We start from the raw sequence: 15,192 nt of genomic DNA, 5'->3' as shown, positions 1-15,192 counted from the left end.
TATCTTTTTCATGCTTCATCATCAGGCCCACTGTACCATGAGATCAACAAGATTAGATATTTTTGTAACCTGCTCACCAGCAGAATGTGATATTCTGGCTGAGACAAGAAGCTAAGAACAACTGACCTGCAAGATTAAGGTAACAAATTAAATGTCCAATGGGGCATCTTTGTTTTAAATAAATGAGGTATGAATCCATGATGGATAGATATTTTGAATTCTTCTCAGCTGAATTATAATTCATAAAAACTACTAATACATATTTTGTTGCTGATTGTTCATGGTTCAAGTGATAATGAATAACACAAGTCAATGAAGAAGGCAGGAGGAGGAATTTAAAAGAACTTGCAGTAAATAAAATGTTATGTATAATATATGCACATATTATATAGATTTAAAATAGAATGCTTCCAAAATGTGTGTGCGTGTGTGTAAGAAGAAATAACACTGTTCATATTCCTAGAAAAATAGCTTGAGAAACAGCAGGCTTAGAATGCAATTCCTTATGAAATTAGGAAAAGTTGTAACAACTGAACTTGTGGATCATATGTAACAGACTCCCTTACACCGGAGAAAATGAATATGAATAGACTAAGAAAACATCTACTAGTCATGATATAATTATATTTTGTCCTGAAGACTAGATAACTTTTCAGCATCTGGCTATTGCTGTATGATGCCATTTCTTTTTAAGTTTTTAAACTGAGTATCAGCACACAACTGGCACAGTTTTGGAAGGACAACTTCCTTCTTTTGCGATCTGTATTCTTATAAAAAAAAAAAAAAAAAAGGCTACCAAAAGAAAAAGATGCTCTTCTATCTGGCACAGAGCAGGAGTCATTGCACGATGTAGAACAAAGAAGAAGAAAGAAGTTTAAGAGAGTACATTGTGGGCATGAAATAAAATTTTAATGTGATCACCTTGGTTCTTCTGTGACTGGAGGAAAAGAAACAAAGAACTGCCAAACAACCAGGTATTGTGTTTAAATGTTTTACAGAAAGGAAGCTTTGCTATGATAATGAGAAACCAATGAAGTACATTTCTTCTGACAATTACTAAATGTTTATTGCTTAAAATTTTTGAATTATGCAAGCATGTAAAAGTAATTAATGCAGTTTCATATAATAATACTGCAGGGCTTTCAGAATTACATAAAAAAGAAACTGTTTGTGAAGGACACCAATAAATAGATGCATTTTAAAATAAATGTTGAGTAATTCAATCATCAGAATGTATGAACAGAGCGAGCTCCAAAGTGAAACACGGTGACCAAAGAAATTAGTGGAACCAAGTTGCTTAGCAGAGATAAATGGGGGTCTAATTGGTTTTATACATCTCAATTGAGGTACTTATTCATGTGCAAAAAACTCACAACATTAAAAATAATTTGATTTAGAAATTGTTTTCATGGAAAGCATTTGGTATGAAGTTTCTGTATCAGTGTAATAGAGTGACAGTAGAGGAGAAGATATTTCCAATTAAACACTTGAAAGCTCCATATCAGTAAATTAGTTGGTAGGCAATAAAGTTCATATGAACTGTAGCTGAGATTGGGAAAATATGTACTCCTCAGGAAAGTCAGGCAATTGAATGATATAAACATACTCTGCAAATTCTAATAGGTCAGTAGTTATCTTTGTAGTTAAATGGAAATTATGCTTCTTAATGTTCAGCTGCTGTCTTCTACTGGTGGATGTCAAAGTAATCAAATGTTTGGTGCCCATATGATTCAGAGAAGCAATAGAATATCTTACATCCCTTTTTAACTGCATCTTTAGTATTATTTTCAATAATAATAATGACCTGTGGTGCCATTACCCAGAATATCTCAACCTCACACAGGTAAATTAGCTATTACGTTGATTATCCACTATCATGCCCCATGTTTTTTCCTGTTTCTTTCATACCCAGTTCTTGCGTACCAGAGATTTTTCCCCAAATAAAGAGAATGAGGATCTTTATGAACAAAGACTTCTTGTTCACTGGCTCCCCTTCCAGTAAATATCTTCCCAGAAGGGGCTCACCAGCTGGAGATGACATTTAGGCATGCTTCATGCTGTGGCATGAGTTCAGTCATTTTGTGTTTTGCAGACTGGCTATGATACTGTGGCTCTGTAACCCTCTGCTGGACTAAACCTGCAGTTTGCTGTGCTGAACCTCACTGTGTGGTGTGTGTGTGGACATCTTCAGAAGGCAAAGAACAAAGCAAGCCATTGCTTCTGTGACATCACAGGAAAGGTAAGAAGGGAATATGAGTCAAATGGGAAAGATGGCAGAGAATAAAACACCAGGAAAAATTTCTTAGCACAGAAGTAGCAACTGTGCTGCTTTTTCTGTCAGACAGTTGTTTCTGGAAGGTTTACTGACTTTGCTTGAGTCTGTTTTTGTAAGCAGTGACTTTTTTTTTTTTTTTTTTTTTTTAATGTTCCCTGACAGTCAGCAAAGCTCAGAATTTCATTAATGTTTCCTATCCATTATCTTTGTCAAGTTTCTTTTACTCCCTGAGACTATCTGGGCTTCAGATCTACTGGAAGAACAATCACTAGAAAACCTGCTAATCTGGCTACAGAAAGAAATAACTCAATACTACAGAAAGAAATAACTCAATACCCTAAATTATTCTAAGTGCTCCACTTCTAAATTCCAGCAACAAGGGGCTGTGACCCCCCACTAAGGAGTCTGTTCCCTTTGCTTGAATTAACACACTACAGGCAATTTTTCCACTTGCATTTCACACAGGTTCATTTTCCAGCAGCTCAAAAGTAGATACTTAGCTGCTTTTAAAACTTGAGGAGCTTTGTAATTGGAACACTAAGCTATTATGTGCACAAAAAGCCCTCAGTCCAACTGCTGCTCACCTCCAGTGTCTGTCAGATTTTAGGGTTTCTGGTAATCCTTTTCTTTGTTTTTCTATTGGAAACAGAGTTGCAGAAAACTGAAAATTTCTGAACAAGAATAGGGGGAAAAAAAACACATTGTCTTATTTCTTGGCCTGACTCGGTGCTTCTGAGGGATGTTTTTTTCTGTAGTCACGTTGAATTGAGATGTTTTGGTCTCCTGCATCAAATCAATTAGTTTTAGATGTATTCAATACAATCTGAGTTACTCTGACCTACAATAATTTTGTATAAGAGCTGAACTTAATGTTAAACATGATGTTTTCTGGAGTTAAACAGAATGTTCCATCTTGAAAAGCATTAAGCAAAATAAGAGTTGGAGACACAGTCTATCGAGTTGGACACGTTCCTTTTTCAAATTCTCTTAGAATACAATATAGTGTTAATAGCCTGTTTCTAGATCTCTCTATATATGTAGATAAATAGATAAAGTATCCGTGGCTGTGTGCACGTATATAACATCTCTGATTCTGGCTAAGGAATAATGAAATCATGTCTTCAGAAACTGTGTCTTGCTTTAAAAGGTTTCAAGCTTTTGAAACAAATCTTCCATTTATAAAACATAAAGCTGCTGACTTTGGCATATCTCATATCAAATAATTTATAATCTTTCTTGAGGGCATATGTTAATTTTCTGACAGGGACTAGAGCCCAGCTTCTTAGAGGTATTTTACTCTCTAATTCCCAGTGAAACCAGTGAGGATTAAAGAACTAAATTGGCATTAGACTTTTAAATAATTTTGAGAGTCTGAATGTCATCTATTAACTGCAGTGACATTTATAGCAATTAAGAAAAATAATATTCAAATTATAAAGTAATTTTTGTCATCAACAAGAATCTTATCTCTGGCAGCGCAGCTATGGAAGTATCCTAATTCTGGGAACATTTAGCTGTGGTTTGAGATTGCAGTATACAAGAGGCAATTGAACTGAGCTCTTTAGTCAACATCACAAAAAAGATCACTCATTGTAGTAATTGGACAGATCAATATGATGGGAGAAGATGTTTCACCAGCAGTGTAACGATGGAAGAATTGGCACAGTAGAAAGGTTCTATAAAGGAAGGGAAGAAGATTGCTAACCTGTATCAGAAGGTTGTAGGTCTGTAAGAGGAAGGTCTACCAGGGAGGGATCTCCAGAAAGAGATCCTTCCCCAGTGGCAGTCAGCCCATTAATGGGTCTAAGAGAGGTGCAGCCAGGCTCTACACCTTCCAGTCACACAGCTGAATTGCCTTCACCTGTGTTCCCAGGGCTGACTGGGTTCTTTCCCCAGGTGCTCAACCAGTGGTTCAGGCCTGACACAACAGTTCCCATACACTCATTAAAAAAAGAAACAAGTATTTCAGTAGCAGTGTACTGGGTCCTGTGGGACCCAGTGAATGAATTTAAGTGCTGCCTGGCCACAGATCTTTCCTCAGCGTGGATGTAGATGGTGAGATGAGGCTGCGAGTCCTGGTGCCATTCTAAAGCACCTGCTATAGCCCTTCTGTATGTTGGGGCTATACTCTGTTTTATTATTGTTTGTGTGCCCCTATGAATATTTACTACGTGCTATTGGGTGGTTCTATTTCTACTGCTGCAGAGATGGCTGCATTCATCTCAGCAGTGTTTGAAATAACTCCTGCACAATATTTGTGTTCATAAAATTCTCATGGGCACTTGGGATGAAGGTGATGAATGTGTTGTACAGGGATGATAGCATTCTCCCCCTGCCCAGTTGACGAAGGTGGATGAATTATGTTCTCTGGTGTAAGTATATGTATACACATGCAGGTGTATTTATACAGCTTTTGAAAGTGCTGCTTTTTAAAAGGACGCTGTAAAAGTTTTTTCCATTTCTAGTTACTTGGTACAGTACAGCAGTTCCGTGCATTTACTTTCTGGGGGTTTTTCTATTTTTGTTTTTTAATCCAGCATTTATTCTTTAATTAGCTACTGCTAATTAAAAAAAAATAGAGTAAAATCCAGAGCACTGTAAGAACTAGTGATAGTCTATGGATTAAATGAGTAAGGACAAATAGAAGTTAAGCTCATTAAGGCTTTCGGGTGTTAATGGGCAGGAACATTAGTCAAGCATTGCTGGGAATTGTAAAAGGGGACTTCATAGCCATAGACCTGGTACGAAGGCAGAATCTAACAAAATGTGTAAACAAAATATCACGAGTGAGGGCAAGAATTTACAGACTTCACCTGCTCCGTAGTTGCATGTAGGGAATGGCCAGCATGGCACTTGAAACTGTGGTACGTATTCCTGTGCTAATCACAGAATCATTTGAGTTGGAAGGGAGCATTGAAGGTCATCTGGTCCAGATCCCTGCCATGAACAGGGACATCTACAGCTCAATCTGAGTGCTTGGGGCCTCATCCAGCCTGGCTCTGAGATAAGAGGTATGTGAATGATGTTCTGTGTGGTGCAGTGACTGAGAGCTGTGAAACTTGGAGAGAAAACAGAGGCCAAGCATGCCCCAGCCAGCAGTGCAGCTAACCACAACCATTTTAACTGATGGAAAAGTCATGGGACTGATGCCAAGCAGCCCAGTGAGCTGTGATTTTTGGGAGAGCTCTTTGTTGTATGCCAATAGGTATTGCTGCAATATACTGAACTGTGGCTGCTTTAGGGTTGTTACAGGTGCATTGTACAAGAGACATGGTCGCTCTTAGGCTTGCAGCTTGTCTAGAGGCCAAAAAGCTTGCGGTGCTGTTGAGCCTGTGCTCCTTACATGCTGTGATACGGCATGCCCAAACAGCTCTTTGAATGTCCCAAATGTCAACTGCAGTATTCCCTGTTATTAGAAACAGATGGATTGGGTTCAGCTGTACAGCTACTGTCCAGGAGGTGCCTAAGAGCGTTTATATTCTGCAGAATTTTTGTAAGGCAGCAAAGGATGCTTGCATGGACAGGAGATAGAAAACAAATGCCAATACAATTCTCCCAAATTCACGTGATAAATTTTAATATGTTCTCAATGTTATGTTTGGCCTTTGCTGAAGTCATTTGAGAGTGGCATTCTCTGTGAGGAGAATTTAGTGGTTTTAAGAGCATAAGAAGGAGTATTGCTGTAGGCACAGAGGACAGGCTTGCTTTGCATACAACTGCTGCATTACTGGTATTGAAGACAGACTATCAGATCTCAGAGGAACCCAGAGACATTTACCTCAGGTGTTGACCATTCTTTAAGCATATTTGACCACTTCCTGGTACAATTTCTTCTGGGACTAGAACATATTGATTACTCTAGTTGAAGCGTGCCCTAGTAATCAGCTGAGAAAGAACACTCATCCCTGATGACTTACAAAGGTCCCTAGTTATCTCTTGTATTTTTTAAAAATGAAGTCTATAAAGCTTAACAGTTTCATTCTGGCTTCCTTTGGACCATTACAAAATCACTAGCTTTTAAAATCTTATCTGACCTTTGGTGCACAAATGTGTTGTCTGTCTATGTTGGCCATAACAATTTCTATGCTCTACATATCCATAGGGGGGAAAGCATTAACAATTGCAATAATAATAACAATAATGAAGTATCCTCGGAGTTCTCAGCAAAATGACTGCATTTGAAATTGCTTTTTACTTCCTCTAATGTCCGGAATTTTAGGATTAGCCAATAAACAGGAAAAGAAAATTAACCTTTACCTAACTCTTTTATGACCATCTCACTAACCTCTGACATGAAGGAAAATGCAACTGAACAAAGAGGTAGATTTTTAATACTAAAAATTCATTTTTATTATAACTATTATATGAGGAGGGAGCCAGGATATGAGACTGCTGTGACAATTAGTTTTATTTGGGGCTTAGATCAGAGAACAGGCAATTTGAGTGGTACAACCATATTATGAAAACATCCTTTGAAGTAGGAATTTATTGTATTGTACTGCAATATAAGATTAGGGTCTCTGTAATCATCATTGACTCTCACAATGTAAAACCAATCTGCTGCCCCCAAAAAGCTGTATTAAGTCTGTACAGCCACTGAATGCTTTGCAAAGACCAAACCAAAAGCCATAAAGTCTAATTTGTCTGCAGAAAGATGCAATCCCTCTGATAAGCCCGGGCAACAGTGCAACCTGTCCTAAAGTGGGAAGTTTGTTAACCATAGGCCAACATTGCTCTCTCTACAGAGGCTTCGATGAAAGGAAGCAATTTCATTAATTTCAAGAAGCAACAGCTGAAGTGCCACATATTTTCAAGAGTTGTAATTTCTGACAAGTGACAAAGCATGTAGGACCATGGTAGAGGTCTATTGCTAAAGCTTCAGCAGTGACTTGCTCTGGAATCTTTCCCCCCTCAATGAGGGGACTGGTTCCTGAATCCATTATTCAGGACACTTTACTTCTCTTTGTGATTTATTCTTTCCATTCATGGGAAATGGCATCAATTTGTTGAGAAGGACTATTACTGATACCAAATCATCTTTTGAGACCCACATGGACTGTTGTACAATTATTTGACTTTTTGGGCAAAGGAAGATTTCTGCACCAAAATTTCACCTAAGCTCAGACATTTATACCAAGTAATTTAGTGGCAGTCACTACTGAATTTTATTTCAAGTCCCAGTTTCTTTAAAATGGTTTGGAAACCACTCCATTCTTTAATAAGGATTTAATTTGAATGTTTGGGAACATTCAAAGGTACACTTCAATCTATATTGCGCAGACAGTGCTTGCAGAGATTTTGACTGTTGAGCAGAGGTTTATGCCTTTCTATATTAACCTATTTTCCAAATCTATTATGACTGAGAGGAGATGAAAGTCTGTGGTCCTCTTCAGTAATCTTATCACTGTGGGAAATGTGGGTGTTTGAAACATATTGAATGTTACTCACCTACTAAGGGCTATTAGGAATTTGTAATGGCAGTCAACACTACTTACGTGCTCTGCTCACTTCAAAAATATGTAAAAATGATTTCTGCCAGAAAGCAGTCTCCCAGTTTTAGGAATGTGCTATCATAATGATTTCTGAGAGAATGAGGCTCTGTATATTTTAGTGTTTTAGCCACTTCAGGGTAGGGAAGTCCGTAGGTGAGAGAACTGGGACTGTACCTCCAAGGATTTCTTTCAGAATTGAGAATATTCAAAGGTGCCTTGAATATGTCTTTTACATTATGCATTTCTTAGTAAGCATTTATCCTTATCTTAGCCAAAAATTTGGCAAATGTATTTAAAATTCAATGATGTTTTGACAGAAAAGAAACAAAAAGTGCTTTCATAAAACTGTTTTTAAAAAGGATGTGAGGGAAGCTAATCAGGAAAGAAAACAAAAAAGAAATGGTTTTTAATAATTAGTTTTGCTGATGGAAATGGTAGACAGCACCAGTCAGCCAGCAAAGATATTTTGCTTCACTGGGGTGAGAGAAATTCTGCATTTAAGGAGGTTTTGTAGAAAAACAGTTTCTCAGGCTCTGGGGCTTTAGTTATATGATCAAGTAGGTCTTGATTTACTGAATACACAGCTCACATTTCATGACTTTCCTTCCACGGGCAAAGAAATTGAAGCAAACTGTTCCAGAAGCAGAAAAAAGAGTGAAGTCTGGTTTTACATGGATTAGGATGTTCTGATTGAATTATCTGAGCTCATCTAATGATAACCTGACCAAAGCTTTTCCTGGAGATGGTTCTAGCAGCAACCTTGAATCAGTGGAAGAAGAGAGGAGGGGAGGAAGGACTTTACTTTTTTTTGTGGTTGGCTTGGCTCTGTAGTTGAAACTCATAGGAACATTAAAAAAAAAAAAAAAAAAAGAGTAAAAACTCGCCCTAATTGGTGAATGCCATCACTGTTATCTGGTGACTGCAGAAGCTTTAGAGGTGAGCAAGAATGACAATGATGGACACACAGTCTAAACCTTTGCATACATCTGATGTGTTTAGGTGACCAGATGCAGTTTGAATACCTTTCCCTACAAGCAGTGCTAAAGCAATTCATCTCTTCCCTCCCACATAACTGTGGAACTTTTGGCATGTCTCTCACACCCTCATCTTTTCCTTATTTAGGGTTTAATTCAAAATAAAGGATGATTGTACGCATACAAGCAGTTCTCAGGTAAAATACCGGTAGATGGCGCTTGAGAATATACAGTGCTATTTCTGGATTTTGTAGCAAATAAATCCTGCTCTTGTGTGCTGTGATTGTATGATGTGGGTAGAACTTTTCCTATCACCAGCACCAGGTTCCCCTTCTCAGGAATCTCCTGCCTGCTGCACAGAGCTGTGCTAAGCTTGCAGTTGCTTGCAGCAGGTGCCTTCCTATTAGGCAGTCCTATTAGGGGATGTTGGCTTTGCATGCAGATATTCTGTTTTCTTCTGAATGCTAAAGGCCACCTGCTAGTATGAAGGAGCAGATTCCTTTCCCTTGGGAAAATGTGATGTTTTATTGTACCCTTCCAATACGGAGATGCTGTTATGTCTCTTGAATGATAGGCTCTGGGGCTCTGAAAGTACAGAGGAAGGTTTACCTGGAAAATAAGACCTTACCTGAAGTTCCCCCTCCTTATAGTTCTGCTTCTTCCTCTCCTGCTTAAGTCATTCCGATTAGCCTCCGCAGCAAAACACTGCACACAGAATGCAACACGAGCAGGAGGAGGTCCTGAGAGAGTGGTGACAGCAAAAGTGCATTAAATTAAGACTATTGATGCTGGTGGAAATCAATGCTGAAGGAGTGGCACCTTGCCTGCATGCATAGTGCTGCCATTTGAAGAGATCACAGCCATCCCACAGTGAAATATGCCAGGGTATGACTGTGGCTGCCAGGAGAGCCCACTGCAGGGAAAGGCAGTATTCCACTTTGCCTCTCCAGATTCCTTTTATTAAGGGCAAGGCAGAAAAACACTGCTGCTCCCATTGACCCAGTCTCCACGCTTTCTTCAAAGCTCTGTACAGCAATGCTGAAAGGCTTTTAAGGTACCTTACAAAGACTTTTTTCATGCTGCTTCTGCACTACATAAGTCTTGTAAGTTATGTGTTCCACAGCCTGTTAGTCCTTTCTACAACAAAGGCTGGGCTGGAGAGGTTTGTTGTGGCTGAAAAACAAAAAAAGGAGAGACAAATATCAGGTGTGCTTGTTTCTGAATATGGAATTTATGCATTTTTTCATAGATATGACTTACTGTTTTCCCAGCAGCTCTACCACAAGGGACCTCAGGGCTGTAGATGGAGGCAAACAGCATGCCTTAATGTGTGAGAGAAATCCTGCTAGCACTGTGCCAGAGTAATTGGCAAAATTATGCATTTGTGCCCCTTGGAAAGCCCAGCATTGCAAAGCACCTTTTCATCCCAAATGAACACCTAAATAACATTTTTGATAATTTATCCTGAAGCAAATGCACAATGTTGAGAAGGTCAAACTTTTTGTTTACTTTCACATAGTTGTAAACAATTTCACCTTTACTTTTTTTGCCACATAATACAATACATTTGAGCACCTTTTTCTAGCCTTATAAATACCACGTACTTTATACTATGTAGAAGATTTTGAATAATTTACTCATGAAAGTGTTTACAAAATCTTCACATTGCTGTACATTTCCACAAATTGTTTATATGCAAATAAATCAACATTTTTTTCCATTAGGAACTCTCTCCAGAATTCTCATTATTGCCTAAATTTGCATTTGTTTTCTACAAACCTTTTCCTGGAAGGCCATTTAGAAATTCATGAAACCTTGCATCGAGGCTTGGTGACCCAAATTTATATTCCCATTTTGTGATCATAGAATCGTCAAATCTTTTGAATTGGAAAGGACTCTTAAAGGTCATCTGGTCCAACTCCTCTTCAGTGAACAGGGACAATAACACCTTATTGTTTCAAGCACAGTTATGCCAGTGAGAATCTTTCTGTGAACAAAGCTCACACACAGACCCTTAATCGTAAAGGATCCAGTCATCTTCTCCTTGAAATCAGGTAAATATTCCTACCTGCTCCAGCTTGTGTTGGAGTGAGGGCCTATTTTGCCGACTCTCAAAGTGAGTCAGCTCAGAATGGATTGCAGGACTTATGCTACAGATTCACCTCTTCCTAAATTCATATAATTTATATTCTGAAGAGAGATTAAGTAATCTAATTAGCCTCCTACAATAAGCCCCAAAATGTTGTATAAGATTTAGAGCCACCATCTTGCAGAGAGGTGAATAGGTAGATGGAGAGAGAGGGGCTGGATAGCGGCAAAGAGTGAGACCTTATTTAGGTCTGATTCAGCTTTGAGCATAGATTGAATAGGTAAAGAAAAAATAAAAAATTAACTGCAGAATTCAGCAAACAGCGAGAATCAAATGTGTCTCTGGAGGATGATGGTAGGAATACACGGGTGTTAACGATGCAAGGAAGCTCTCAGCCTTCAAAGGACGCCTGGCTACCATTCCACAAAGACTGAAAACTGCATAAAAGCTGAAAAAGCAACAACTTTAAAAAACAAAACAAACAAAAACCAAATGAACCCCAAATCTATGGATGAGCTAAGAAATTGTCTGGGGGAAATTCCTGCTGAGACGCGGGTAATGGTTCAGGAGGTAATAGAGTAACTGTAATGTGGCAGGAGAGTCACGGACTCCGTTGCTGGTGCAGAATAAAGACCTTCATTTCATGTGCTAACAACCTTTTATACCTGTGCAACAACCCCTTGGTCACATGTACCAATCAGGCACCTCGTGCATTTTTACATCTAGCACAAGTAGCTACCAAGCTTGTCTACTCATTTGCAAGGTAATGACTTTCTTTGTCCCACACTAATCCCAGGGAAGCTGTGTATTAATAACAAGGGATACTGGTTCTAGGATAAATGCCCTAGCTGGGTTACCAAAGTGTGTCACTATCTATTATTTGGTGGAGAAAAATATAAGCAGTTAATGAATGCTTTGGGGACTTAGGGGAAAGAGAAAAGCAAAAAAAAAAAAACATGAAAAAAAAAACAATGCACTGAGTTTCTCTCAGGTCCCCAGGGAAGCGTAAATGTGGGAGGTGGAAAATCATTTATTTTATGTTGCTCTATTGGAACTTTGACAGAAGGCTGCAAAGCTCAGCTCAGTTTTAATCACGAGAAATTTTGGGCTTGATTTGTTTCTGAGTTGCATTAAATTTTGTTGGGATTTTAATGATATAAATGCAGAGCTCTCAAGGTGATCTAGTCCTTAAGAGTTACTGGTGAATTTGACCCCCACCTTGCATTAGTTAACTGCCCGTAAAGATGCTAATGAGGTGAAAGGTAAGTAGGTAATTCTTTGCTATCATAATTCCATTGAACTATAAAGGAATTTATTATGGTGCATTTATTTATTTATTTATTTATTTATTTATTTATTTATTTATTTATTTTGAATAGCTTGGTCAGTAGTGCAAACTGGAGGAAAGACCTTTTTGTTGGGCAGAGAAAGTGGAGGCTTCTATTTAGCAAGAGAGGCTCTTTATACATAAAAATAAGTGTGACTATCAATAATGCAAATGTAAATATGTAAAACTCAAACACAATGTTTCCAGAAAAGTAATTCTCGAGTACTTTGAATAGGAAGAAGCTGTGAAAACATGAAGATACTGGAAGAGCTGAGCTGGACTTTTTGATGGTTCTGCCTAATAGGAAAGCCACAGGAATAATACAGCTGCCTCGGACTGAGAGGAGACCTGTGACCTGTTGGAGCCATTGGAAAAATTCCTGCTGATTTCCAAGAGACTTTGACTCAGGTACTGATGAACTGCCCAAAGGCTCCTGATGCAATGGGGTACAGTGGGGAGGAAGGCAGGGGACATCTTAGAGCTGAAATGTCAGCCAGTCCTGAAAACTCAGGTGTTTCTTTTGAAGAGCAGTCAGTTTCACTATTTCACCTGAATGTCAATAGCTGCAGCCTGTATAAGGTGAACATTAGCTATAAAATCCAGCTGTTCAATATTTTTTAACTACATTGATGATTTTTCTTTCATTGTCTCTTTACTCCTTAGCACCGAGCCTCTTCTGGCAACTGCCTCTTGAAATGTGTTTCTTTGCCTATAGATGCTTAGCAGCACCTTGTTTTCCTTTTCTCTCAGCTTTTTCCACAGAAGAATGTACTGCATTCTCGAGATTATAATAAGCTTTATGCAGCCTTCATGCTTCAAACTTCTATGTTTCAGAAAATCATTTTTTTTCATTATTTGGCTTTTGCTCATTGCCCTTTCTGCAAAGCTTTTAGTTGCATTGGAATTCACCTTGCAAATTGTGACACTTACATTTATGTGCTGACAATTGAGCTAAGGGTGAAATCTGGCTTCTTAAATATTGGCATCTGGAGCCATTGTAGATGGTTTGGGACATGCTACCTCAAGTCAAACTACAATTTCAGAAGGAGACTAATCTTTCAAAAGTCCTCTATCATATTTGTCAACTTTGTGTTTGTGTTAAGTATTGCAAAGGATGGGAATTGAACCTCTAGATTATGTGCATCTGTCTGAAGCTGAGTCCCAGCCTGGGGCTATTCTGACTCAAGCAGTCGGAATAGATTTCGACCTTATGTTCATGACTTAAACTTGTCAAGTAGAGAAGGTTGGTGTCTAACCTTAGAAAGACATTGCATTCTATTTAACAATTGGATGAACTCTGTGCTGGCTCTTCTGTCCATGTTTGACAAGCATAGATACCCCATCAACTTTTCAGTAGACCTTTCCAGTCCTGTCCCTGTCACTATAATTATGAGATTACAAAGTGTAAGTTGTGTTTGGTCTCTTAGTCAGGTATACTGATAATTCTCATGAGAAAGTAGCTGTGAGAGTGCACCAATACAAGATCTCCGCTTTCAAAACACGTGCGTAGTATGAGATTCTGTACGGGAAAGCCAGTTGTTTTCCGATTATGCATAATGTCATTAAACTGCAAAAAGTAACGCTGACAACTACACTGATGTTTTTGCATACTCAGTGTCAGGCTTTTTGGTGGTGCTGAGCACCCAAAAGCCTTAAGAAACAAATGATATATTTGTGCGATTCTCACCACCTATCATAACCAACCTGTTTCAATTAATGTCATATTGAAATTTTAAGTTTAGACACCTGCGAATACTGATGGAAGTTGTTCTGATCCAAGTCCTTGAGGCTGAACATTTCTTTTTTATCTTATTTCTGCATCCTGTATCATAGTATCTGCAACATGTTTTTCATATATGCCTGGAGCCAAGGGCAAGCTTGCTCCATCTTTGCATTTTAGCAGCCCACAGGTTAGCTATTCATAGTATTTCCCTAGAGATGTTTTCCTGCAACAGACTGAAAGGACCAAATAGACATTCAGCAACAGAAGTTCTATTAGGAGACAAGCAGATATTGACAGGTTTTTTGGCACACGGTTGTCAAGTGTCAGTAGATGAGATGACGTCACAGAGGTTTGGGTCCTATGTGCATAAAATCTCAGAAATATTCAGTCAATCACCAGTCTTTTGAATAGATTTTGGTGTTTTATGAGATCTCTAGCAAGTCCAATGCACTTTTGAATGTAATTAGTTCTCTACTAGGGAACAGAACCCTTTGCTGATTAGTTTATATTAATGCATTGATAGGCTGGGCCTCAAACATAATCCCTACTCAGAAAATCCACTTTGAATATGGCTCCAGGTGTAGAAACTACTTCCTTAGTACATACACATAGAGCTTCTGTGAATATTTCCCATGCAGGGAAATGTATGGCAATTTTCTACAGGTTTCTACAGGTGCTCTCCAAGATTAATCATTACTGGGCAGATCTGGAAAAACGGGCTGAAGCAAAATGAGTTATTTATATATTTATATATATGTTTATTTTTAATTTTGAACATAATACTTATGTCTTACTGATTTATGGCCTTTTGTCACCTGCTCATTTTGGTGCATCATAATACCTTCACTAATTAGCCTTGTTATTGCCATCCTAAGAATGGTTCTCAATTTTTTTAGGCGCTTACAAACCCAAATTTCACCAAAACAGGTCACCTTTCCTTTCACATTCTTGTATCTGGAATCAGCAGCTCAGCACATGGCTCTGGATCTCAAATGCACTGGATTTAGGCATACTTAGTGCCAGTCAGCAATCTGGGTTTGGGATTTTAAACACTGCATTGGATAAGCAGGAAGCATTGCATAGCTTATTATTATTATTATTATTTTTTTTCTGCCTTATTGAAACCTGGTTCTCCTACTGTGTAGGAAGAAACCTTATTCCATGGAAATAGGGATCAAAGAGGTTTTACTGCATGAGAAATGGAAACCTAAGCCAGACAGAAGCATATATATGCATATACATATGTAAAGACATATGTGTGTATAAACATTTATGTATATTTGCAAACAAATATGTATATACACACACACAA

At 38.4% G+C, this 15,192-nt stretch overlaps 1 long non-coding RNA gene across 4 annotated transcripts in view; it reads left to right on the top strand.

Moving 5' to 3' along the window:
• The window catches only part of LOC116227351 (uncharacterized), a 235,323-nt gene extending 221,591 nt beyond the window's left edge, over window positions 1-13,732 (top strand). For 3 of the 4 annotated variants that reach the window (XR_016468183.1, XR_016468181.1, XR_016468184.1), the window contains 4 exons: window positions 26-139; window positions 830-974; window positions 2,093-2,239; window positions 12,393-13,732. This is a non-coding gene — a long non-coding RNA (uncharacterized LOC116227351). The remainder of the gene's footprint in view (window positions 1-25; window positions 140-829; window positions 975-2,092; window positions 2,240-12,392) is intronic. The other variant, XR_016468182.1, reaches the window with a different exon arrangement.
• The last annotated feature ends 1,460 nt before the right edge of the window (window positions 13,733-15,192 follow it).

Source organism: Phasianus colchicus, chromosome 7 (assembly GCF_987193195.1).
Source record: "Phasianus colchicus chromosome 7, bPhaCol1.hap1.1, whole genome shotgun sequence".
NCBI lineage: Eukaryota > Metazoa > Chordata > Aves > Galliformes > Phasianidae > Phasianus > Phasianus colchicus.
The sequence above is the reverse complement of the archived record's forward strand: the minus strand, read 5'-3'. Positions and strand labels throughout refer to the sequence as shown.